A 24,863-nucleotide genomic window follows, 5' to 3' on the forward strand; every position below is an offset into this window, starting at 1 on the left:
TTATGGTTTTGACAGGTTCAATGAGAAGGTCAGCTGGCTGGTTGCTGAGAGGCCAGGTCTATGATCTGTATCGTTTGTGTGGTACCAAACTGTGCGCTGGGGTCTCTAGATTTATGCTTGTGTGGATGTGTTTCAGCTTTTTGAAGCTCTTTTTCCCTGGCCAGAGACTTCCTGAACCTCCTTCATACATGTTTCAAGGTCACAGCCCAGACCAAAGTGTTTACAAAAAAAACTAAGCACTTATAAAGAGGAATTATTGCCAGCTCCTGAACTCCCAGTGCCCCAGCTCCAACTAAGCTCTGCAAACCAAGGAAGGGATGAAGTGGTCTTTGGAACCAGGAATTTCTTGGTTTGGATGCCAATAGGAAAACGGATGAATTCTGTCTGATTTCTGCAGCAGGCGGAGGCTGCAGCTGCTGTTGCTGCCACCTCCTGGGAGAAGACAGACCTTAGCTTCATACCTGAAGCCAGCCTCAATGTTCACCTGTGTCTTGGGCAAAGGGCACATTGGGGCAGGACTGAAATTACTTTCTCCTGGAAAATAAAAGGGATATCCCCTTACTCAACAAACAGAACCCTGGTATTCTTTGCTTTTCGTTTGTTCGTTTTGGCAATGTTATGCTTGAAGAAATAATCTCAAACAATGACAAAGTTGTAATGAGTTAATACCGGAACCATGAGAGAGCAGAAATAAGATTGAGGCAGAACCATTTGTTTTAGGAAAGTATCAGAGATTCCATCTCTTGGACTTCTGAATCCTGGGGTGATGTTAGGAATGCATGCACTTGAGAATTGTATGATATAGAGGATGCATGAGTTTGGTGAGTCTTAACCTCTAAGAGTCTCGGTTTACTTGTGGGGCTGTTATGAAGATTAATTGAGATAATGCATGTAAGTTCCTCATATGAGAAGTGTTCAATGTGAATTATTTTGAGGCAAGTTCACTCTTACATCCCCATCGTGATTTTCTATATTTACGGACCAAAAAAACTGACCAACAGCCCCATGCTTTTAATTCTTTCTAGTCTTCTGATTTATAGATGATCCCTAAGCAAACTCCTTTTATTTATTTAAACACAATAGTACACTAGTGAGAAGAAATTCAGGAAGAACTAGGAGATTCAATTTAAAAAATATTTCTTGAGTGCCTATTATGTGCTGTATGTGTACAATATAGGTATAGGCCTCAAAAATGTCCCCTGAAGTACATTAGGAAGACCAGGCACAGTGACTCATGCCAGTAATCCTAGGACTTTGGAAGGCCGAGGCGGGAGGATCTCTTGAGGCCAGGAGTTTGAGACCAGCCTGGGCAACGTAGGAAGACCCTGACTCTACAAAAAAATAAATTAGCTGGAGGAAGTGGCCCATGCCTGTAGTCCTAGCTACTCAGGAGGCTGAAGAGGTAGGATCACTTGAGCCTAGGAATTCAAGGTTGCAGTGAGTTATGATCATGCCACTACTGTACTCGTCTTGACAACAGAGTGAGACTCTGTCTCAAAAAACAAAACAAAACAAAAAGTTACATTTGGAAAGTGATTGAGAATTGGGGACTTGGGTTCTAGATTGAGATGTGTAAACAGCCTGGTTGTATAAATGACCTTAGTCATGGCAGCTAACATATTTGGATATTAGTTTCTTCATCTGTTGCATAATAATATCATAAAAGGAAATGCTTTTATTTACAGCAGAGCTTGCCTAGGGGATAGCGCATTGAATTCTGTGTTGTGCTTCAACTGCCCTTTAACAGCGCTGTTAAAGAAAACATGAATTTTGAGAGATCCTGGTAAGCTGAAGGAAAACCCTTATAAGACCTATCTGAAGACTTTTTTCCCATGAAATATGGGTCTTGTTTTAACCAATCACATAGAGAGCTATGGATTTACTCTGGCCTATTTGGAGTGTTTGTTTTTCATCCTTTGCTGTGGTTTGAATGTTTGTGTCCCCTCCAAAATTGATCTTGAAAAATTCCCAATGCAACAGCATTAGGAGTTGGGGCCTTTAGGAGGTGATTAGGGAATGATGCTCTGTCCTCATGAATGGGATTAGTAACCTTATAAAAGGGCTGGAAGGAACTAGCTAGGCCCCCTTTTTGCCCTTCCTTCCTTTCCACCATGTGAGGACACAGCCATCCGTCCCCTCTGGAGGATGCAGCAACAAGGCGTCATCTTGGAAGCAGGGAGACTGGGCCCTCACCAGACACTGAACCTGCGGGCGCCTTGATCGTGGACTTCCAACCACCAGAACTCTGAGAAATGAATTTCTATTCTTTATGTGTTACCCAGTCTCAGTTACTTTGTTATAGAAGCATGAACAGACTCAGCCTTAAATAGCATAGCAACCATGAAACCCCTTCCTAACAATTAAAAACACATGCTTTTTGCCCTCAGCCAACTGGTGTGTTCCTTTGCCTGAAAAATAAACTCAGCTGTGTTTGTTTTGCTTTGTTAACTTTGGTGGCCTTTAGTAATATTATTATTTGACAATTTGAACAGTACTTTAGAATTTACTTAGTTCCCATATAGCAACTTATTTGGGAAGAAATGTGATGCAATCCAACAGGATGGGCTTTTGAACCAAAAATATTCTGGGTCTGTCACTGATTAGCTCTATTTCCTTGGATAGGTCATTGTGTCAGTCAAGGTCCCAGTCTCTGCCTAGAATTCTTTCTGTTCAGGCTTTGTGGGGGTGACTCTTCATCATTGTACTAGTTTAAGTATTACCTTCTTACAGAAGCTTTCTTTACCATCCAATCTAAAAATTATCCTGGTTTAGTCTCTACATAGCACAGACTAAAATTATCTGGTGGACTTATTTATTATATTTTATTTTGCCCCACCAGAATATTAGCTGTATGAAGTAGGGCCCTGGTATGGCCTGTCTGCTTACCCCTGGCACATCACAGCCTTTCCATAAATATACGTTGCAAGAAAAAGAGAGTGGATAATGACAAACCAAACACAATGAGTTATTCTCTCTCTCAGGGAAATATTTAATATGGAGATGCATACTGAAAGGCATTGGACAGTGATATGGTTTGGCTCTGTGTCCCCACCCAGATCTCATCTCAAATTATAATCCCCACGTGTCAGCGAAAGGACCTGGTGGGAGGTAACTGGATCATGAGGGCGATTTCCCCTATTCTGTTCACGTGATAGTGAGTTCTCAGGAGAGCTGATGGTTTAAAAGTGTGGCACATCCCCCCTTGCTCTCTCCCTCCTGCCACCTTGTGAAGAGAGTGCTTCTTCTTCTTCACCTTCCACCATGATTGTTAAGTTTCCTGAGGCCTCCCCAGCCATGTGAAACTGTGAGTCAATTAAACCTTTCTTCATAAATTACTCAGTCTCAGGTAGTTCTTTATAGCAGTGTGAGAATGGAGTAATACAGAAAATTGGTACCAGGAGTGGGGCACTGCTATAAAGATACCTGAAAATGTGGAAGTGACTTTGGAACTGGATTATGGGCAAAGGTTGGAACAGTTTGGAGGGCTCAGAAGAATACAGGAAGATGTGGGAAAATTTGGAACTTCTGAGAGACTTGTTGAATGGTTTTGACCAAAATGCTGATAGTGATATGGACAATGAAGTCCAGGCTGAGGTGGTCTCAGATAGAGATAAGGAACTCACTGGGAACTGGAGCAAAAGTCACTCTTGCTATGTTTTAGCAAACAGACTGGTGGCATTTTGCCCCTGCCCTAGAGATCTGTGAAGCTATAAACCTGAGAAAGATTATTTAAGGTATCTAGCAGAAGAAATTTCTAAGCAGCAAAGCACTGAAGATGTGATCTGACTGTTTATGAAAAGTGTACAGTCATATGCGTTCACAAAGAGATGATCTGAAATTGCAACTTATGTTTAAAAGGAAAGCAGAGCATAAAAGTTTGGAAAATTTGCAGCCTGACCATGTGGAAGAATAGAAAAACTCATCTCCTGGGGAGAAATTCAAGCTGCCAGCTGCAAAAATTGGATAAGTAAAGAAGAACCAAATGTTAACCACCAAGACAATGCAGAAAATGTCTCCAGGGCATTTCAGAGACCTTCATGGCAGCCCCTTCCATCACAGGCCCAGAGGCCTAGGAGGGAAAAATGGTTTCATGGGCTGATACCAGGGCCCCACTACTCTGTGCAGGCTTGGGACATGGCACCCTGCATCTCAGCCACAGTTGGGGGATGCAGGGTGCCATGCCCATTTTAGCCACAACTACAGCTCGTTGTGGCTAAAAGGGGCCAAGGTACAGCTTGGGCTGTTGCTCCAGAGTGTGCTACCCCACGCCTTGGTGGCTTCTATGTGGTGTTGGGCCTGCAGGTGTGCAAAAGGCAACAGTTAAAGTTTGAGAATCCTCCACCTAGATTTCAGAGGGTGTATGGAAACACCTGGATATCCAGGCAGAAGACTGCTGCAGGGGTGGAGCCCTCATGGAGAACCTCTACTAGGGCAGTGCAGAGGGGAAATGTGGAATGCGAGCTCCCACATGGAGTCCCCACTGGGGCACTGCCTAATGGACCTGTGAGAAGAAGACAACCATCCTCCAGGCCCCAGAATGGCAGATCCACCAAGAGGTTGTACTGTGCACCTGAAAAAGCTGCAGGAACTCAAGGGCAGCCCATGAAAGCAGCTGCAGGGGCTGTACCCTGCAGAGTCACAGGAGCGGAGTTACCTAAGGCCTTGGGAGCCTACCTCTTGCATCAGCATGCTCTGGATGTGAGACATGGAGTCAAAGGATATTATTTTGGAGCTTGAAGATTTAATGACTGCCAAGTTTCAGACTGGCAGTGGGGCCTGTAGCCCCTCTGTTTTGGCCAGTTTCTCCATTTGGAATGGGAGCATTTACCCAATACCTGAACCCCTATTGTATCTTGGAAGTAACTAACTTGTTTTTTTATTTTACAGGCTCCTAGGCAGAAGGGACTTACCTTGTCTCAGAAGAGACTTTGGACCGTAACCTTTTGAGTTAATGCTGGAATAAGACTTTCGGGGACTGTTAAGGAGGAATAATTGTATTTTGCAATTTGAAAAGGACATGAAATTGGGGAGGGGCCAGGGGCAGAATGATATGGTTTGGCCCTGTGTCCCCACCCAAATCTTATCTCAAGTTGTAATCCCCATGAGTCAAGGGAGGGACTTTCTGGGAGGTGAATGGATCATAGGGGCAGATTTCCCCCATGCTCCTCTCATGATGTGAGTGAATTCTCATGAGATCTGATGGTTTGAGTGTCTGAGACTTCCCTCACCGGATCTCTCTCTCCTCCTGCCTTGTGAAAAAGGTGCTTGCTTCTCCTTTGCCTTCCACCATGATTGTAAGTTTTCTGAGGCCTCCCCAGCCATATGGAACTGTGAGTCAATTACACCTCTTTTCTTCATAAATTACCCAGTCTCACGTAGTTCTTTTTTTTTTTTTTTGAGATGGTGTCTTGTTCTGTCAGCCAGGTTGGAATGCAATGGCATGATTTTGGCTCACTGCAACCTCCACCTCCTGGGTTCAAGTGATTCTCCTCTCTCAGCCTCCCAAGTGGCTGGGATTACAGGCATGCATCACTACGCCCAGCTAATTTCTGTATTTTTGGTAGAGACAGGGTTTCACCATGTTGGTCAGGCTGGTCTTGAATCCTGACCTCAGGTAATCCACCCGCCTTGGCCTCCCAAAGTGCTGGGATTACAGGCATGGGCCACCGCGCCTGGCCTCAGGTAGTTTTTTTTTTGTTTTGTTTTTTGTCTTTTTTTTTTTGAGACAGAGTTTCACTCCTTTTGCCCAGGCTGTAGTGCAATGGCACGATCTCGGCTCACCACAACGTCCACCTCCCAGGTTCAAGTGATTCTCCTGCCTCAGCCTCCTGAGTAGCTGGGATTATAGGCATGTGCCACCATGCCTGACTAATTTTGTATTTTTAGTAGAGTTGGGGTTTCTCCATGTTAGTCAAGCTGGCTGCCAACTCCCAACCTCAGGTGATCCACCCACCTTGGCCTCCCAAAGTGCTGGGATTACAGGCGTGAGCTACCACGCCCAACCTAGGTAGTTCCTTATAGCAATGTGAGAATGGACTAATACAGATTTTACTCTCTGTAAAGATGGTAGCTTGTGGGGGATGATAAAACAACTGGGTCACTAGAGCTGTTGTGTCACCATAGCTGCTGTTATGCCTACAAAAATGATGATCCATTGTCCAGTTTTCTATAAGGTTCAATATGTCTCAATCTTTGAACTGCAAGGGAACTAGAGAGATTATAATTTCCAGGCTTTCCCTGTGTATCTTACAATAAACCCCATCACTTAAAATCATGTCCTGTAGACAAAGGAGAGTTAAGATGTACCGAGGAGTTTGAGGGTCTAACTACTAGCAGCCTCCTGCAGATTTTGAAGTTTCTCTTGTCTTCTATTTTATCTTACCATTGTTGACCTAAAAGGAAGAAGCTGAGGCAAAATTAATATAAGTAGAGAGTTTATTTGGGACAAGCTTGAGGATTGCAACTCAGTAACATAGATTCTACTTGCCCTGAATATACATTCTGAGTAGCTGCAGTTACAAGTGGATTTTTTTTTTTTTTTGGAGGCAGTTTCACTCTTGTCACCAATGCTGGAGTGCAATGGTGTGATCTTGGCTCACTGCAACCTCCACCTCCTGGGTTCAAGACATTCTTGAAGTCTTGAGTCTGCCTCAGACTCCCAAGTAGCTGGGATTACAGGCACCCACCACCACAGCTGGCTAATTGTTGTATTTTTAGTAGAGATGGGGTTTCACCACATTGGGCAAGCTGGTCTCAAACTCCTGACATCAGGTGATCCGCCCGCCTCAGCCTCCCAAAGTGCTGGGATTACAAGTGTGAGCCACCACACCCAGCCACAAGTGGATTTTTTTTTTTTCTTTTTTTTTGAGACAGGGCCTCGCACTGTTGCCCGGGCTGGAGTGCAGTGGTGCCATCTCGGCTCACTGCAAGCTCCGCCTCCTGGGTTCACACCATTCTCCTGCCTCAGCCTCCCGAGTAGCTGGGACTACAGGCACCCGCCACCATGCCCAGCTAATTTTTTGTATTTTTAGTAGAGACAGGGTTTCACCGTGTTATCCAGGATGGTCTCGATCTCCTCACCTTGTGATCCGCCCACCTCGGCCTCCCAAAGTGCTGGGATTACAGGCATGAGCCACCACGCCCAGCCCACAAGTGGATTTTTAAAAGGAAAGAAGAGGCAGTTCCTGAGTTATTTACCAATAATTTACATTAACATAACATAAGCTATTGATTGGCTATCCATTATTAAGCTATAGGATGTGGGTTATAATGTCTGGTGCAGCACCAGTAGGCTAATTTTCAGCTACTTGTGGCAATAGTAAGCAGTATAAAAAGATGAGTACGTGGCTCAAAAGGGGGTGTGTGTAGGACAGGATTGCAGTCTCATTTTAATACCTCTCTGGACCTGATAATTGGAAAGGACTTGCATTCTTCAGATAAAAGTTCTTTTTCTCATTTCTTCCTTGTGATCAAAAATCTTTCTTTTTGAAAGCACTGATGATCAAAATCTGAGTGTCAAGGTATCCCTCATTGCCAGAAAGGCTCATTCCCAGGTAGTCCTACCAGTCATTGATTTATAGCTGCCGTCACTTGTGGAATCACCTCTTCAGTGTACCATGAATTTAGTTTTCTCAGAAGAAATAAAACAATGAGAGATACACAGTGGAAATATTTTGAGGTTCCCAGGCCTGTCAGAAAGTGACATTCTTTACTTTACACAGGACAGAAATCTTGAAAGGGAACTATGTAGACAAGGGACCAGGCCAGTCTTTCCAAGAGGCTTTGTAATTGCCTCTGTACAGTCAACCTCCATTCTTCAAAGCAGTCTGGTCATATCTGAAAATATGTCATTCCAGTCAAATCCTTAGTAAAATAACAAATGTCTCCAATTATATCCTGTTACAGAAAAAAGATTCTTATTAAATGTATGCAAATAACTAGATTGCCATAAAATAAGAGTACTCATGAATAGTTCCCAAATTTTGGAGCAATCAGGTAGAGAGAAAGGCAAATGTTTCAATGTTGCTCACAAAGGTATTTTTACCCAATTGTTATAAAGTATAAATAAATAGCTCAAGGAAAAAAAGTGTTCTTGACTCTGGAAGACAAAATTAAAAAAAAAAAACAGCAATGTTTTAAATAAAAAGTCAGCAAATCATTTCAGTCTTCTGTCAGTTCAGTCACATGTAATTAATTCTTGTTCTGCTTGATGTTGAGTTAGCAATCTAAGGAACACATCAGTTTATTACATACCTGAAAGTTGTTACTTAGTCCAGTGATATGATCTCCAAAGTTATCAGAAACCTGTATTCAAGAGTACTTGTCAGGGTCCTTTTCCAGGAATTTCCTTGAAGAAAAAGCAAATTTTGAATTATAGACAATTGTAACTGCTTTATGAGAAGAAGAGAAATAAAATGATAACTGTTTTAGATAGCAAAAGACTTAGAATAGCCATGGTTAAAGATGCAATTGACAAGGAAATTTGGTTATTCCTGTGGTTTACAACAGTTTAACATAATAATCATAATTATGACTGATAACATATACCAAGACACATTAAAATTTTAGGAATCTCATAGAAAACACATTCATCCTAATATAACTCAAAGAAAGTTAAACACCATTATTTCTTTGACAATGCTTTCCATATGATTTTAACATGCTAAATATGCCTAATATTCCTCTCTTGGACTTCCAGAGGTTCCTTTTGGAAAATACTTAATTTTAGAATTTGAAATTTGATTTTAGGAAGTATGTCAAATTTAAAAGTTTAAAATATTTGACCAAATAGGATCATAGGTCACTGTAAAATAGTATTCATTCATTTAGCCAAAGTGATAATTCAAAGATTGCAAAAAGCAAAACCCTTTACTCTTTGACAGAGAGTAAACTCGGTTTTCCAAACAATCCAAAAACCTTATAAAGATGGCATGAGACCAGCAGAATCTCTTTCCCATTTATTTTTTTTTTACTTAAAAGGTGAACATTTTTTTACCGTTTCTTAAAAATACTTAAAAATCTTATTCAAAAGAGAAAACCAAATTTTACTTTTGCATCAGTATATTATTAATCCTAAAGCTAATTTCATTAAATCCTTATAAACAAATCTATCAAATCTCAGGAGGTTTTGTTTTGTTTTTGGTTTGTTTGTTTTAGATGGAGTCTCACTCTTGTTACCCAGGCTGGAGTGCAATGACCTGATCTCAGCTCACTGCAACCTCTGCCTCCCGGGTTCAAGTGATTCTCCTGCCTCAGCCTCCCAAGTAGCTGGGATTACAGGCACCTATCACCATACCTAGATAATTTTTGTATTTTTAGTAGAGATGGAGTTTCACCATGTTGGCCAGGCTGGTCTCAAACTCCTGACCTCAGGTGATCTGCCCACCTCACCCTTCCAAAGTGCTAGGATTACAGGTGTGAGCCACCGCATCTAGCCCTCAGTTTTAACTGCATAAGATTTCTATAACCTTTAAAAATTTTTCTATTAAAGAGCAGTTTAATGCTCCAAGAAAACCCTGTTACTCTGAAACAGGGGTCCCACATCAGTGTGCTTTAAATATCAATGCATAATTTTTAGAAAAATTAATAATCTCCTTCTAATTTTAGCCAACTTTATCACATACAAAATTCTTTTCATGAGATTAATCTTCTACAAACCTTTTACAACTTGCTTATACCTTCAGTTTTGTCCTATACTTCATTTTTTTTATATTGGTATTCTACTTAGGACAAAGATTTACTATCCCCCTTATCATTTTGACCAAGTCCCCTCTTATGTAAAGGAAAAAAATTACCCTTTTCAACTTTCTTTACATCTTCTTTATATGCTCTCTATATAAAATTGTTTCTGGCCTAGTAGTTTTAGTTACATATATTAACCACAGTGTTAACTCTTAGTAACCCTCATTTTCAGTGAAAAACCTAAGAAGTAAGCAACTTTAATTATGTACCATATGCAGAGCTCAGGCAGTGCTATGGAGACAATGCCTGGAGGATCCAACTCCTTGCAGTATAGCCAAGAGGCACAGCTCAACTAGGGATGATGGGGCCCAGGCACTGTCCCCAAGGCCACTTGTCTAGTCCGCAGAATCTAAAGGCTCAAATCCAAAGACATAAGCTCACAGACAAATTAAGCAAATACCAAAAAATACCATAAAAGCAATGGCCTTATGACCTTAAAACATTTATCAGAGACAGTATAAACCAGTCTGACCAATAGATCTAGGCAAACATGTCTAAATTAAAATTTGAAGATGTTTCTATTTTACTTTACCAATAATTAAAAAACTATCTTAATTTAAACCCAAGATTACTAAAGTCAAGTGACCATGAAAAGCATTTGGGTTGGTTATATTATTTATGAGCACTTTTTCTATAAGTCAGTGGTACCATGTAGACAATATATAAACAGACATGTATACATGGTACACATCAATCAGACAGACACAGATAATGACTTTATAGCTTTAATTAAAAAATTTTAGCCACATTGAAACTGCTGGTGAACTGAGGTAAGAAAAACAAAACAAAACCAAGCAGAGAAAAAAATTTTAGTCATGAGACTGGTAAAACTCACTAGTTTAAAAGGACAGTTGGATTCAAACTGTACCTTTGTAAATGGAAAAGTTTAAAGTTTATCTGTTCCACATGGCTGAAGCTCATACTGAGTTTTAGAGAAAATGCAGTAGTAAATTTATATCTCAAAGCACAAGGAGAAAGAATTTAAGCCTTTTCAAGGAGGAATTTGGGTGTGTTGGAAGAAAATTAAAAATGGATGCCAAGGTAACACAAAATCACAGGAATCTATCATTGGATTTTATAAGGAGACCTATTTCACTTAGATAAGTAGCTTTTAATTAAGTCTGTTTTCCAGTTGGATCACTGAGCTCAGGGCAGAGCCCATTAAGGAGCAGGGCCATCAAAGCATTTACAGTTTTTAGAGCCTAATAATTTAAATATGTGAAAAGCAGATGCAATTGAAGACAGAGCATCTAGATCTTCATAAATTAAGGATTCCATTTTTAGGCTGAATCCTGGGTCCCCAAAAAGAGGGAAACACCATGGGACTGGGCTATGCAACACTTTCATGGTGTACTTCAATACAAAAACATTTCTCTAAGTATTTAAACCGTGCCTTTCTTATATTAACCAGCAAAGAAACCAGTAACTCCCTGTAGTAATAATAATAAGCATTCACTGTAAACAACTGCTGTCAGCCACCTCCAGTACTATAGTTCTCACCAGTAACTTGCCAGCCATCACACACACAAAGGTTAAGTGTTCTCTCACAGAACAAAGTAATATCCAGTACTCCTAAAAGCCAAAGGGATCAGGTGACACAATACAAAAGAGAGCAGAGTTTTGTGCCTGAAACTGTCATGAAATCTCTCCATGACTCTTCAGACTCCACAGGAAGACAGAAGACCCCAGAATGGGAGTGAGAGGCATCTTTTTCTGTCTTCCTTTAGGGGTCTGAGTCATTAGAAGTCTCCTCTAGATCCTTCCATGTGGTACTGAAGACAGCAGAGAGGTGGGAGGAGGTTGAGTCTCATTTTTGTTTGTTTGTTTTTGAGACGGAGTCTCGCTCTGTCGCCCAGGCTGGAATGCAGTGGTACGATCTCGGCTCACTGCAAGCTCCGCCTCCCAGGTTCACACCATTCTCCTGCCTCAGCCTCCCGAGTAGCTGGGACTACAGGTGCCTGCCACCACGCCTGGCTAATTTTTTGTATTTTTAGTAGAGACGGGGTTTCACCGTATTAGCCAGGACAGTGTCAATCTCCTGACCTTGTGATCTGCTTGCCTTGGCCACCCAAAGTGCTGGGATTACAGGCTTGAGCCACCGCGCCCAGCCCTTGTTTGTTGTTTTGAGAGAGAGGGTCTCTCTGTTCTGCAGTACTGAAAGAAAAATAAAAAAATAGAAACAGGGTGTCGCTCTGTCACACAAGCAGGAGTGCAATGTGGCATGATTACAGTTCATGTAGCCTTGACACATTCTGGGTTTAAATGATCCTCCCACCTCAGCTTCCTAAGCAGCTGGGACTACGGGCACACACCACCATGCCAAGCTAAGTTTTGTTTTTACTTTTTGTAGAGACAGGGACTCATTACATTGACCAGGCTGGACTCAAGCAATCCTCCCACTGTGGCCTCCCGAAGTGGGCTGGGATACAGGCACGAGCCACCATGCCTGCGTGAATCTGTTTTTAATGAAGCTGGCTTTTGACTATGGAGTTCTTAAACACTTTTCAAGAAGGGGCCAAGATGGCCGAATAGAAACAGCTCCAGTCTGCAGCTCCCATCGAGACCAATGCAGAAGGCAGGTGATTTCTTCATTTCCAACTAAGGTACCCAGTTCATTCCACTGGGACTGGTTAGACAGTGGGTGCAACCCATGGAGAGCAAGCAGAAGAAGGGTGGGGCATTGCTTCACCAAGGAAGTGCAAGGAGCTGGAGGACCTCCCTCCCCTAGCCAAGGGAAGCCATGAGGGACTGTGCTACCCAGCCTGGGTACTATGCTTTTCCCATGGTATTTGCAATCCGGAGATCAGGAGAGTCTTTCGTGAGCCTATACCACCAGGGCCCTGGGTTTCAAGCACAAAACTAGGTAGCACTGAGCTAGCTACAGGAGTTTTTTCATACCCCAGTGGCGCCTGGAACCCCAGCGAGACAGAACCGTTCACTCCCCTGGAAAGGAGGCTGAAGCCAGGGAGTCAAGTGGTCTTGCTAAGTGAGTCCCACTCCCATGGAGCCCAGCAAGCTAAGAACCACTGGCTTGAAATTCTCACTGCCAGCACAGCAGTCTGAAGCCAACCTGGGACAATTGAGCTTGGTGGGGGAGGGGCATCTGCCATTACTGAGGCTTTAGTAGGCAGTTTTCCCCTGATAGTGCTAAGGAGACTGGGAGGTTTGGACTGGGCAGAATTCACCACAGTGTGGCAAAGTGGCTGTGGCCAGACTGCTTCTCTAGATTCCTCCTCACTGGGCAGGGCATCTCTGAAGGAAAGGTAACGGCTCCAGTCAGGGGCTTACAGATAAAACTCTCATCTCCCTGGGACAGAGCACTGGATTGTCCCCAGAGCACTGTGGAGGGGCTGCTGTGGGCACAGCTTCAGCGGCCTTAATCTTTCCTGCCTGCTGGCTCTGAAGAGAGCAGCTGATCCTGACAAAGGGTATTCTCCCAACACAGGGTACCAGCTCTGCTAAGGGATGAAGTGCCTCCTCAAGTGGGTCCCTGACCCCCATGCCTCCTGACTGGGAGAAACCTCCCAACAGGGGTTGACAGATACCTCACCTCATATAGGAGAGCTCTGGCTGGCATCAGGCTGGTGGCCCTCTGGGACAAAGCTTACAGAGGAAGGAGCAGGCAGCAATCTTTGCTGTTCTGCAACCTCCACTGGTGATACCCAGGCAAATAGGGTCTAGAGAGGATGTTTAGCAAACTGCAGCAGACTTGCAGAAGAGGGGCCTGACTGTTAGAAGAAAAACTAACAAAGAGAAAGCAACAACAACAACATCAACAAAAAAGACTCCCACACAAAAACTCCCATCCAAATGTCATCAGCCTGAAATATCAAAGGTAGATAAATCCACGAAGATGAGGAAAAGCAGCACAAAGACACTGAAAATTCCAAAAACCAGAATGCCTCCTCTCCTCCAAATGATCGCAACTCCTCTCCAGCAAGGACACAAAACTGGACAGATAATGAGATTAATGAATTGACAGAAGTAGGCTTCAGAAGGTGGGTAATAACAAACTCCTCTGAGCTAAAGGAACATGTTCTAACCCAATGCAAGGAAGCTAAGAACCTTGATAAAAGGTTACAGGAACTGCTAACTAGAATAACCAGTTTAGAGAGGAACATAAATGACCTGATGGAGCTGAAAAACACAGCACAAGAACTTCCTGAAGCATACACAAGTATCAATAGCCGAAACAATCAAGTGGAAGAAAGGATATCAGAGATTGAAGATCACCTTGCTGAAATAAGGTGTGAAGACAAGATTAGAGAAAAAAGAATGAAAAGGAATGAACAAAGCCTCCAAGAAATATGGGGCTATGTGAAAAGACTAAACCTACGATTGACTGGTGTATCTGAAAGTGATGGGGAGAATGGAACCAAGTTGGAAAACACACTTCAGGATATTATTCAGAACTTCCCCAACCTAGCAAGACAGGCCAACATTCAAATTCAGGAAATACAGAGAACACCACTAAGATATTCCTCGAGAAGATCAACCCCAAGACATATAATCATCAGATTCTCAAAGGTTGAAACGAAGGAAAAAATGATAAGGGCAGACACAGAGAAAGTTCAGGTAACCTACAAAGGGAAGCTCATCAGACTAATAGCAGATCTCTCTGCAGAAACCCTGCAAGCCAGAAGAGAGTGAGGGCCAATATTCAACATTCTTAAAGAAAAGAATTTTCAACCCAGAATTTCATACCCAACCAAACTAAGCTTCTTAAGCAAAGGAGAAATAAAATCCTTTCCAAACAAGCAAATGCTGAGGGATTTTGTCACCACCAGGCTGGTCTTACAAAAGCTCCTGAAGGAAGCACTAAATATGGAAAGGAAAAACCAGTACCAGCCACTGCAAAAACATACCAAAATATAAAGACCAGTGACACTATGAAGAAACTGCATCAACTAATGTGCAAAATAACCAGCTAGCATCATGATGACAGGATCAAAATCACATATAATAATATTAACATTAAATGTAAATAGGCTGAATGCCCTAATTAAAAGACACAGACTGGCAAATTGGTTAGAGTCAAGACCCATCAGTGTGCTGTATTTAGGAGACCCATCTCACATGCAAAGACATACATAGGCTCAAAATAAAGGGACAAAGGAATATTTACCAAGCAAATGGAAAGCAAAAAAAATAGCAGGGGTTGCAATCCTAGTCTCTGATAAAACAAACTTTAAACCCAAAAAGTTCAAAAAAGACAAGGGCATTACAGAATGGTAAAGGGATCAATGCAACTAATAATAGTTAGAGAAGAGCTAACTATCCTGAATATATATGCACCCAAAACAGGAGCACCCACATTCATAAAACAAGTTCTTAGAGACCTATAAGGAGACTTAGACTCCCACACAATAATAGTGGGAGACTTTAACACCATACTGTCAATATTAGACAGATCAACAAGACAGAAAATTAACAAGGATATTCAGGACTTGAACTCAGCTCTGGATCAAGTGGACTTAATAGATATCTATAGAACTCTCCACCCCAAATCAACAGAATATACATTCTTCTCAGTACCACATGGCAGTTATTCTAAAATTGACCACATAATTGGAAGTAAAACGCTCCTTAGCAAATGCAAAAGAATGGAAATCAGAACAGTCTCTCAGACCACAGTGCAATTAAATGAGAACTCAGGATTAAGAAACTCACTCAAAACTGCACAATTACATGGAAATTGAACAACCTGCTCCTGAATGACTCCTGGATAAATAACGAAATTAAGGCAGATAAAGAAGTTCTTTGAAACCAATGAGAACAAAAAGACAACGTGCCAGAATCTCTGGAACACAGCTAAAGCAGTGTTAAGATGGAAATTTATAGCACTGAATGCCCATATCAGAAAGCTGGAAAGATCTGAAATCGTCACCCTAACATCACAATTAAAAGAACTAGAGAAGCAAGAGCAAACAAATTCAAAAGCTAGCAAATGACAAGAAATAACTAAGATCAAAGCAGAACTGAAGGAGATAGAGACATGAAAAACCCTTCAAAAAATCAATGAATCCAGAGGTAGTTTTTGAAAAAATTAACAAAATAGACCACTAAGACTAACAAAATAGACTAACAAAGAAGAGAGAAGAATCAAATAGACACAATAAAAAATGATAAAAGGGATATCACCACTGATCCCACAGAAATACAAACTACCATCAGAGAATACTATAAACACATCTATGCAAATAAACTAGAAGATCTAGAAGAAATGGATAAATTCCTGGACACATGCACCTGCCCAAGACTAAACCAGGAAGAAGTCGAATCCCTGAGTAGACTAATAACAGGCTCTGAAATTGAGGCAGTAGTTAATAGCCTACCAACCAAAAAAGCCCAGGACCAGACAGACTGACAGCCGAATTCTACCAGAGGTACAAAGAGGAGCTGGTACCGTTCCTTCTGAAACTATTCCAAACAACAGAAAAAGAGGGACTCCTCCCTAACTCATTTTATGAGGCCAGCATCCTCCTAATACCAAAACCTGGCAAAGACACAACAAAAAAAGAAAATTTCAGGCCAATATCCCTGATGAACATCGATGTGAAAATCCTCAATGAAATACTGGCAAACCAAATCCAGCAGCACATCAAAAAGCTTATCCACCACGATCAAGTTGGCTTCATCATTGGGATGCAAGGCTGGTTCAACATATGCAAATCAACAAACGTAATCTATCACATAAACAGAACCAATGACAAAAACCACATGATTATCTCAATAGATACAGAAAAGGCCTTCGATGAAATTCAACATCTCTTCATGTTAAAAACTCTCAATAAACTAGGTATTGATAGAACATATCTCAAAATAGTAAGAGCTATTTATGACAAACCCATAGCCAAGATCATACTGAATGGGCAAAAGCTGGAGGCATTCCCTTTGAAAACTGGCACAAGACAAGGATGCCCTCTCTCACCACTCCTATTCAACATAGTATTGGAAGTTCTGGCCAGGGCACTCAGGCAAGAGAAAGAAATAAAGGGTATTCAGATAGAAAGAGAGGAAGTCAACTTGTCTCTGTTTGCAGACGACATGATTATATATTTAGAAAACCCATTGTCTGAGCCCCAAAATCTCCTTAAGCTGATAGGCAACTTCAGCAAAGTCTCAGGATACAAAATCGATGTGCAAAAATTGCAAGCATTCCTATACACCAATCATAGACAACAGAGAGCCAAATCACGAGTGAACTCCCATTCACAATTGCTACAAAGAGAATAAAATACCTAGGAATACAATTTACAAGGGACGTGAAGGATCTTTTCAAGGAGAACTACAAACCACTGCTCAAGGAAATGAGAGGACTCAAACAAATGGAAAAAAATTCCATGCTCATGGATAGGAAGAATCAATATCATGAAAATGGCCATACTGCCCAAAGTAATTTATAGATTCAATGCTATTCCCATTAAGCTACCATTGAGTTTCTTTGCAGAATTAGAAAAAACTACTTTAAATTTAATATGGAACCAAAAAAGAGCCTGCATAGCCAAGACAATCATAAGCAAAAATAACAAAGTTGGAGGCAGCATGCTACCTGACCTCAAACTATACTGCAAGGCTACAGTAACCAAAACAGCATGATACTGGTACCAAAACAGATACATAGACCAATGGAACAGAACAGAGACCTCAGAAATAACACCACACATCTACAACCATCTGATCTTTGACAAAACTGACAAAAACAAGCAATGGGGAAAGGATTCCCTACTTAATAAATGGTGCTGGGAAAACTAGCTAGCCATATGCAGAAAACAGAAACTGGACCCCTTCGTTACACCTTATACAAAAATTAACTCAAGATAGACTAAAGACTTAAATGTAAAACCCAAAACCATAAAAACCCTAGAAGAAAACCTAGGCAATACCATTCAGGACATAGGTATAGGCAAAGACTTCATGACTAAAACACCAAAAGCAATTGCAACACTAGCAAAAATTGACAAATAGGATCTAATTAAACTAAAGAGTTTCTGCACAGCAAAAGAAACCATCACCAGAGTGAACAGGCAACCTACAGAATGAGAGAAAAATTTTGCAATCTTCCTATGTGTCAAAGGTCTAATATCCAGAATCTACAAGGAACTTAAACAAATTTTCAAGAAAAAAAACAAACAACCCCAACAAAAAGTGGGCAAAGAATATGAAGAGACACTTCCAAAAGAAGAGATTGATGTGGCCAACAAACATATGAAAAAAAGCTCATCATCACTGGTCATTAGAGAAATGCAACTCAAAACCACAGTGAGATACTATCTCATGCCAGTTAGAATGGCAATTATTAAAAAGTCAGGAAACGACAGATGCTGGCAATGCTGTGGAGAAACAGGAACGCTTTTACACTTGCTGGTGAGAGTGTAAATCAATCCAAACATTGTGGAAGACAGTGTGGTGATTCCTCAAGGATCTAGAACCAGAAATACCATTTGACCCAGCAGTCCCATTACTGGGTATATACCGAAAGGGTTATAAATTATTCTGGTATAAAGACACATGCGCATGTATGTTTGCTGCAGCACTTTACAATAGCAAAGACTTGGAACCAACCCAAATGCCCATCAATAATAAGCTGGAAAAAGAAAATGTGGCACATAAACACCATGGAATACTATGCAGCCATAAAAAAGAATGAGTTCACATCCTTTCCAGGGACATGGATGAAGCTGGAAGCCATCATTCTCAGCAAATTAACACAGGAACAGAAAACCAAACACCACATGTTCTCACTAATAAGTGGGTGATGAACAATAAGAACACATGGACACAGGGAGGAGAACATTAAACACCGAGGCCAGTCAGGGGGTGGGGCCAAGGGAAGGGAGAACATTAGGACAAATACCTAATGCACGTGGGGCTTAAAACCTAGATGACAGTTGGTAAGTGTAGCACACCACCGTGGCACATGTATATCTATGTAAGAAACCTGTACATTCTACACATGTATCGCAGAATTTAAAGTAAAATTAAAAAAAAAAACTTTTCAAATCTCTCATTATCAGATATTAGCCGGCACAAATAGCTGTTATTCCTGGCTTTTAAACTTTAAAACAAAAACAACAGAAAAAAAACAAAGGCACCCTTCCAAATGACTCACCAAAACCAATAAGCCTTTATCAAAGTTATGACTTAACCAAGGATGCATGGGGCATCACCAAAGGAGGTGCAACGCAGTCCTCACAAGATCAAGAATCATCCCAAAGACAGCTCAAAGAAAGGAAAGTTTCACTAGCCACAAGTAAAGTACAACTCACATTTCTATCTGGTCATGATTTCTAGGATCTCAGCTTCTCAGCTGGTTACTCATGAAGGCCCAAATGGTCTGTATGTCCCACAAATGGAAAAAGACAGGAAATCAAAAGTTGTCCATGGAAGGGATAAGGATCAATAACAATTGGTATCCCAAAAGGTCAAGAATCATACAATACTTTAAAACAAATGAGATTAGCTCCCTGGCTAGGAATTGAACTCAGGCTACCGTGGTGAAAGTACCAAATCCTAGCCATTATACCACTGGATGGGGTGTTTTCTTTGTTTTTGTTTTCGTTTTTTTGTTTGTGTGTTTGTTTTTTGGTAAATCTTGCAAGGAATCCAAAGCAGGCAGTTTAAGCATTTAAGGATTTTATCTTGTTTTAGATCTGATCTCATCTGTAATGCTGCTTAGCTAATTCCCTGAATGTTAGCATTTTAAAGACATGATAAGATTTAAAGGGTACTGTCTGATAGTGGGTCAATAAATCAGTGTGTATTAGTTCATTCTCACTCTGCTACAAAGAACTACCTGAGACTGGATAATTTATAAATAAAATTGGTTTAATTGACTCACAGTTCTGCATGACTGGGGAGGCCTCAGGAAACTTAAAATCAGGGTGGAAGGTGAAGGAGAAGGAAGCACCTTCTTCACAAGGCAGCAGGAGAGAGAAAGCCAGAAAGGGAACTGCCAAACACTTTTAAACCATCAGATCTCATGAGAACTCCCTCACTATCATGAAAACAGCATGGGGGAAACTGCTTCCATGATCCAATCACCTCCCACCAGGCTTCTCCCCCGACACGTGGGGATTACAATTCGAGATGACATTTGGTTGGGAACACAGAGCCAGACCATATCACAGTGTCATTCACTAGACCTGGTTAGAAAAAATTTTGTTGGATCTGCATTTTTATAGTCTCAGCAGTCTTATTCCCATTCTGTTGTTGTTCTGCTTGTTCCTTCTGCTCTAAATTTAAATTCATTTCCCAAGAGAAGGAAATGTGTACATTGTGAAATTTTAAAACATCTCTGCCTAAGAGATGTATGGAAGCCAAGAGAAGAGGCAGAAAGGGATGAGTTCAGATCACAGGGCTGGAAGGAAAAGGAGGGTCTGGAGGTGAAAGGGAGAAAGCCTCTGAAGTCTTTTAAAATAGTTTCAAATATCTCTTTGTTTACCTCTTGAATGAAGGCGATTTTTTCTTTCAGGATTTCTTTTAGAAGTTTTTAGGTGCCAGTGGAAGTAAGTCTCCTATTTACATGTCTGGTTCTAAAACCAGCTCTTTCCAATGGTGTGCACAAATAAATTACTTTAGGTATATCAAAAGATCCCCATTTTTGGTCATTGTTGCCTATGATCATTCCAGGTTAGATGGGTCTACTTTCCCAGATACTACAAGACAGTACCCCATTAATTGTATGTGTAATTCCAGCAGGTATTTCTAAAAAGAGTGTTCAGGTTTTGAACACTGTTATTATTGATTTCTCATAATTCAGGAACTTTTCAAAAGTGACCAAAGCCAGGAATGTGTTTAGGATCAAAGTGTGGCATGTTTTGGACTGTCTCTAATTGTCAGATGGCAGCAGAGTCCTCAAGGATGAGGACAATTGGATTGTCTCTAATTGTCAGATGGCAGCAGAGTCCTCAAGGTATGGGGGACCAGACCCTCATATTACGTCCACCTGGAAGAGCAAAAGGGGTATACATTTCAGTTAGGAACTAACAGGAATTGGTTAAAATTAAAGACTAATTCAGAATTTTCAAGTGATAGTAAACAACTGCTATCTCAAACGCATACAATATAAAATGAAACCACTGGTGCCTAACTGCCAGTTCTTTCACTCAAACCTCTGCTGTGAGACAGAGGTGAAAAAAACTTGACCCAAACCCCTGGTTCTGAGGCAGAGGCAGAAAAATCATGACCTGCACCTCTGCTATAAGACAGAGGGGGAAAAAAGGCAGTTCCCTGCAGAGCTCTATACCCGAATCTTCTGTCCAAAGACAGAGACCGAAGCCCTCACACTTAAAGAAAGGGTTTGAAAAACAGCCCAAATAAAGTCTAGACCTTCAACCCAAGAGTGGGAGGTCCAAATTCAGGAGAACTCACCTGAAACACCTGATGGGACTTCTGAAGGAGGAGAGTTCACACTGGTACCAAGTGCTGCTTTCAGAGAGAAACACCACCAGGTGGTTCGGGGGAGTCACTTTGAATCCTGCTGACTTACTCCAGATGTTTTACCTAAAAGGAAGACGTGGAGGCAAAATTAATATAAGTTGGGAGTTTATTTGGGCCAAGCTTGATGACTGCAACCTGGGAACATAGATTCAAGTTGCCTTGAATATACACTCTGAGTAGCAGCAGTTACAAGTGGATTTTTAAAGGGAAAGATGAGGCAGTGCCTGAGTTATTTACCAAGAATTTACATTAAAATAAATCAAGCTACTGATTGGCTATACATTATGAAACTATAGGATGTGGGTTATAATGTCTGGTGGAGCATTAATTAGTAGGTTAATGTTTAGCTTCTGTGGCAATAGTAAGCAGTTTCAAGAGACAAATACACAGCTCAAAAGTGGGGGAGAAGGACAGGATTGCTGTTTCACTTTAATACCTCTCTGGGCCTCATAATTTAAAAGGATTTGCATTCCTCAGATAAAGCTCTTTTCTTAACATTTAAACAAATTTTCGTCTCAGTATCATAATATAGCTGTCTGTATTTATGTTAACATAGGAATGCTTTAAATTATTTTACCATTTATAAAATTTGTGAAGCAGGAAAGCCATGCTATCCTGGGTCTTTACCTTCTGAGTAGCAATTATACCTCAGGGATACACGTTTGTAGTCTGAGAAGTGCTGGCATTTTTTTTTTCCTTTGCAACTCAGAAGTCTCTAATTCAAGTTCTCTTTTAGCATTATTCCTTCATTCTTTGATAAATATTTACTGAACATCTTCTATTTGCTAGACACATCAACAGGACTGAGGATACAACTGTGAACAAGATATGTATGACTCTTATCTTCATGGGAGCAATCATTTAGAGGAAAAGAAAGAGGAAAAAAGAGGAAATTAAAATATACTGTGATGTGTGCTAAGATAAAGAGGGAAACTTAGAGTGCTAAGAGAAATGTAAAAAACGTTACCTATCATGTGTTAGCTTGCATAGGAAAAAAAAAAAAAATGAAGAAAACTGTCACCTAATCCCAAAGCAGGTGATGAAGAAAGATTTTCGGCCAGATGCAGTGGCTCATACCTGTAATCCCAGCACTTTGGGAGGCCAGGCCGAGGCATGAGGATCGCTTGAGCCCAGGAGTTCAAGACCAGCCTGGGCAACAGAGTGAAACCCTGTGTCTACAAAAAAACTAAAAAAGTAGCTTGGTGTGGTGATGTCTGCCTGTGGTCCCACCTACATGAGAGGCTGAGGCAGCATGATCCTTTAAACCCAGGTCAAGGCTGCAGTGAGCCATGTTCATGTGACTGCACTCCATCCTGGGTGACAGAGTCAGAGTGAGACCCTGTCTCAAAAAAAAAAAAAAACCAAAAAAATTTCCAGGACCAAATAGTCTACAGGATGAGCTGGAGTTAGCCAGGTAAAGAATGGGAAAGAATATTCCATGCCTGGCTTAGAGTAAGCCCTGGAGGCTAGAGAGAACAAGGACTCTATGGGAACAAATTCAGTGTGCTAGTTAGTGGGCAGATGTCAAAAGCGCAAAGGAGAAAGAGGGGGGTGGGGGCAAGGGAAGCTGGAGAGAAAAATCAAGGCAGGTTATGAAGGGTCTCTGTTAAACAGTTTAGAAGGGGATTGAAAGTCACCAAAAGGATTTAAGCTTAAGAAGAACTAATTAATATGTGTTTTAAAAAAAGATTGCTCAGGAACTATGTCTGGAAAAGAACAAGGACTTGACTTACATTAAGGTAAGAAGTGGAATTATAAAATCTGGGGCCCAAAGGAATTGGAGTGAGTTAATTCCTCCCCTTTAAAGTGTCTATTTTCTTCAAAGATAACCACTATATCATCTCTGGGGCTAACATTCTCTGGTCCTTTCCCACTGTCTCTGGCAGCTCTCAACCCAAGTCACTACAGTTACAGCATTCCCTTAAGGAACACATCCTTTTCCAACCTGCTGCAACACAGAAAGCACATGTAATTTTTTATTTTATTGTATTTTATTTGTTTTTCTGAGACAGAATTTCACTCTGTTGCCCAGGCTGGAGTGCAGTGGTGTGATCTTGGCTCACTGCAACCTCCGCCTCCTGGGTTCAAGTGATTCTTGTGCCTCGGCCTCCCAAGTAGCTGAGATTATAGGTGTATGTCACCACACGCAGCTAACTTTTGTATTTTTAGTAGAGACAGGGTTTCACCATGTTGGCAACGCTGGTTTCGAACTCCTGACCTCAGGTGATCCACCCGCCTCGGCCTCCCAAAGTGCTGGGATTACAGGTGTGAGCCACCATGCCTGGCCAAGCACATGTAATTTTAAAGACGAACATACTTGTGGCCTTTCTTATTTTATTTTTGTTATTTTAGAGATGGTAGTCTTGCTATCTTGCCCAGGCTGGTCTCAAACTCCTGGGCTCAAGTGAGCCTCCCACCTGGACCTCCCAAAGTGCTGGGATTACAGGTGTGAGCCACCGTGCCCAGCCTGGCCTTTCTATCCGGCTTTTTTGATTTGATATCCTAGTAGAGCCCACTATTAAAATTTCCACCTATAGAAACAGGAAGTCAGGAAACGACTGGAGGGAATTTTGGCAGGTTAATGATTACAACGGGAAGAGAATACAATTATTGAGGTGTTTTGACTCACTTGGTCATTTCCTGAGAAATTCTTTGCTTGAATTTTTCCACTCTTCAGGTGAAGATGATGACACTGTCCAGGTTTTCAGGAGTCCAACCCCTTAGACAATAAGCGACATACTCTTTGGTAACTGCAGTGGCTAGCAAGGAATAAATATGCATAACTACGACAAACAGGTACTTGATGAGAACGTTATCTAGAGCTGCCAGATATTTAGACCAAGTGCTCCTTTTGTTATAAGAAGCTGGTATGACGTCCATATAGTTTTCAGGGCTGCTGTTCCCTCTGAGAAGAAGGAATAGTCTTTTTCCTGAACTACTCTCTCTCTCTGAACTTTTAGGCTACAATTATGTCAGTTCAAAGTGGGCAGATTTGACAACTGAAAAAATGATGACACGCAGCTTCCCAACTCTGTAAGGACTTTTCAGGTCTGTGGGTGAACGTCATTCCCGAGCAAACCAATGCCACAAGATTAGTAGGATGCGGCCCACAAGAAATGTTTACAATGAAGGGCATCACAGACTGCAAACCAAACAGGGTAGGAGGACACGGGACCATTTCCTTTTCCTGTCTCCATCTGACTCTGGAAGGCGGGGACAAGACATTTAAAACCAGGACCACTCCGGGAGGACAGCACATTAGCTACTGCCCTCCAGCTCCCTTCAGTGTTGTTTCCGTAAAGGACTTATCAACTGGCGAGGGCGGTGGCTTCCAAAAGCGCACAGGCGTCCCTTTTCCAACTTGGTCTTGTTATTTTCCCTTCCTGCTCCATATAACTACAACGTGTTTCTGTTCGTAATCATCTCGGCTTTTCCTTACCTCTGCTTGTCAGAAAAGTCCTTTGCGCCATTCCCCTCCAAGCCCCAGGGAAGGGCCTGGAAAGCGCTTACACCTCAGACCCAGTGTCGCTCAGCCGTCAAGGAGCGAGCGACGTGGGAAACCCTGAGATAGGACTTTGGCCCGGCGTTGGGCCCGGGTAACGATGCGGGGCAGGCAGCGCGGGCGGCCGGGAAGGGCGGCGGCACCTTTAAGAGCAGGCCACGCCCCCTCCCCTCCTCCC

At 41.7% G+C, this 24,863-nt stretch overlaps 1 protein-coding gene and 1 long non-coding RNA gene across 5 annotated transcripts in view; one reads left to right on the forward strand and one right to left on the reverse strand.

Moving 5' to 3' along the window:
* The window catches only part of MKLN1 (muskelin 1), a 382,321-nt gene that overhangs the window by 193,545 nt on the left and 163,913 nt on the right, over nt 1-24,863 (forward strand). The gene's annotated exons all lie outside the window — the stretch shown is intronic.
* LOC100939744 (uncharacterized) lies at nt 6,418-24,797 on the reverse strand. 4 transcript variants are annotated; one of them, XR_008527591.2, is made up of 7 exons: nt 24,623-24,712; nt 23,813-23,902; nt 21,115-21,246; nt 20,186-20,689; nt 19,011-19,078; nt 8,254-8,347; nt 6,418-7,896 (listed from the first exon to the last, which is right to left on the reverse strand). It is a non-coding gene; the product is annotated as an uncharacterized LOC100939744 (long non-coding RNA). The 4 variants fall into 4 exon arrangements; XR_655464.4 differs by lacking the exon at nt 19,011-19,078 and having other exon boundaries at nt 24,623-24,797; XR_010140752.1 differs by having other exon boundaries at nt 19,011-20,689; nt 24,623-24,794.

The sequence above is a fragment of the Pongo abelii genome, chromosome 6, assembly GCF_028885655.2.
Source record: "Pongo abelii isolate AG06213 chromosome 6, NHGRI_mPonAbe1-v2.0_pri, whole genome shotgun sequence".
Taxonomy (NCBI): domain Eukaryota; kingdom Metazoa; phylum Chordata; class Mammalia; order Primates; family Hominidae; genus Pongo; species Pongo abelii.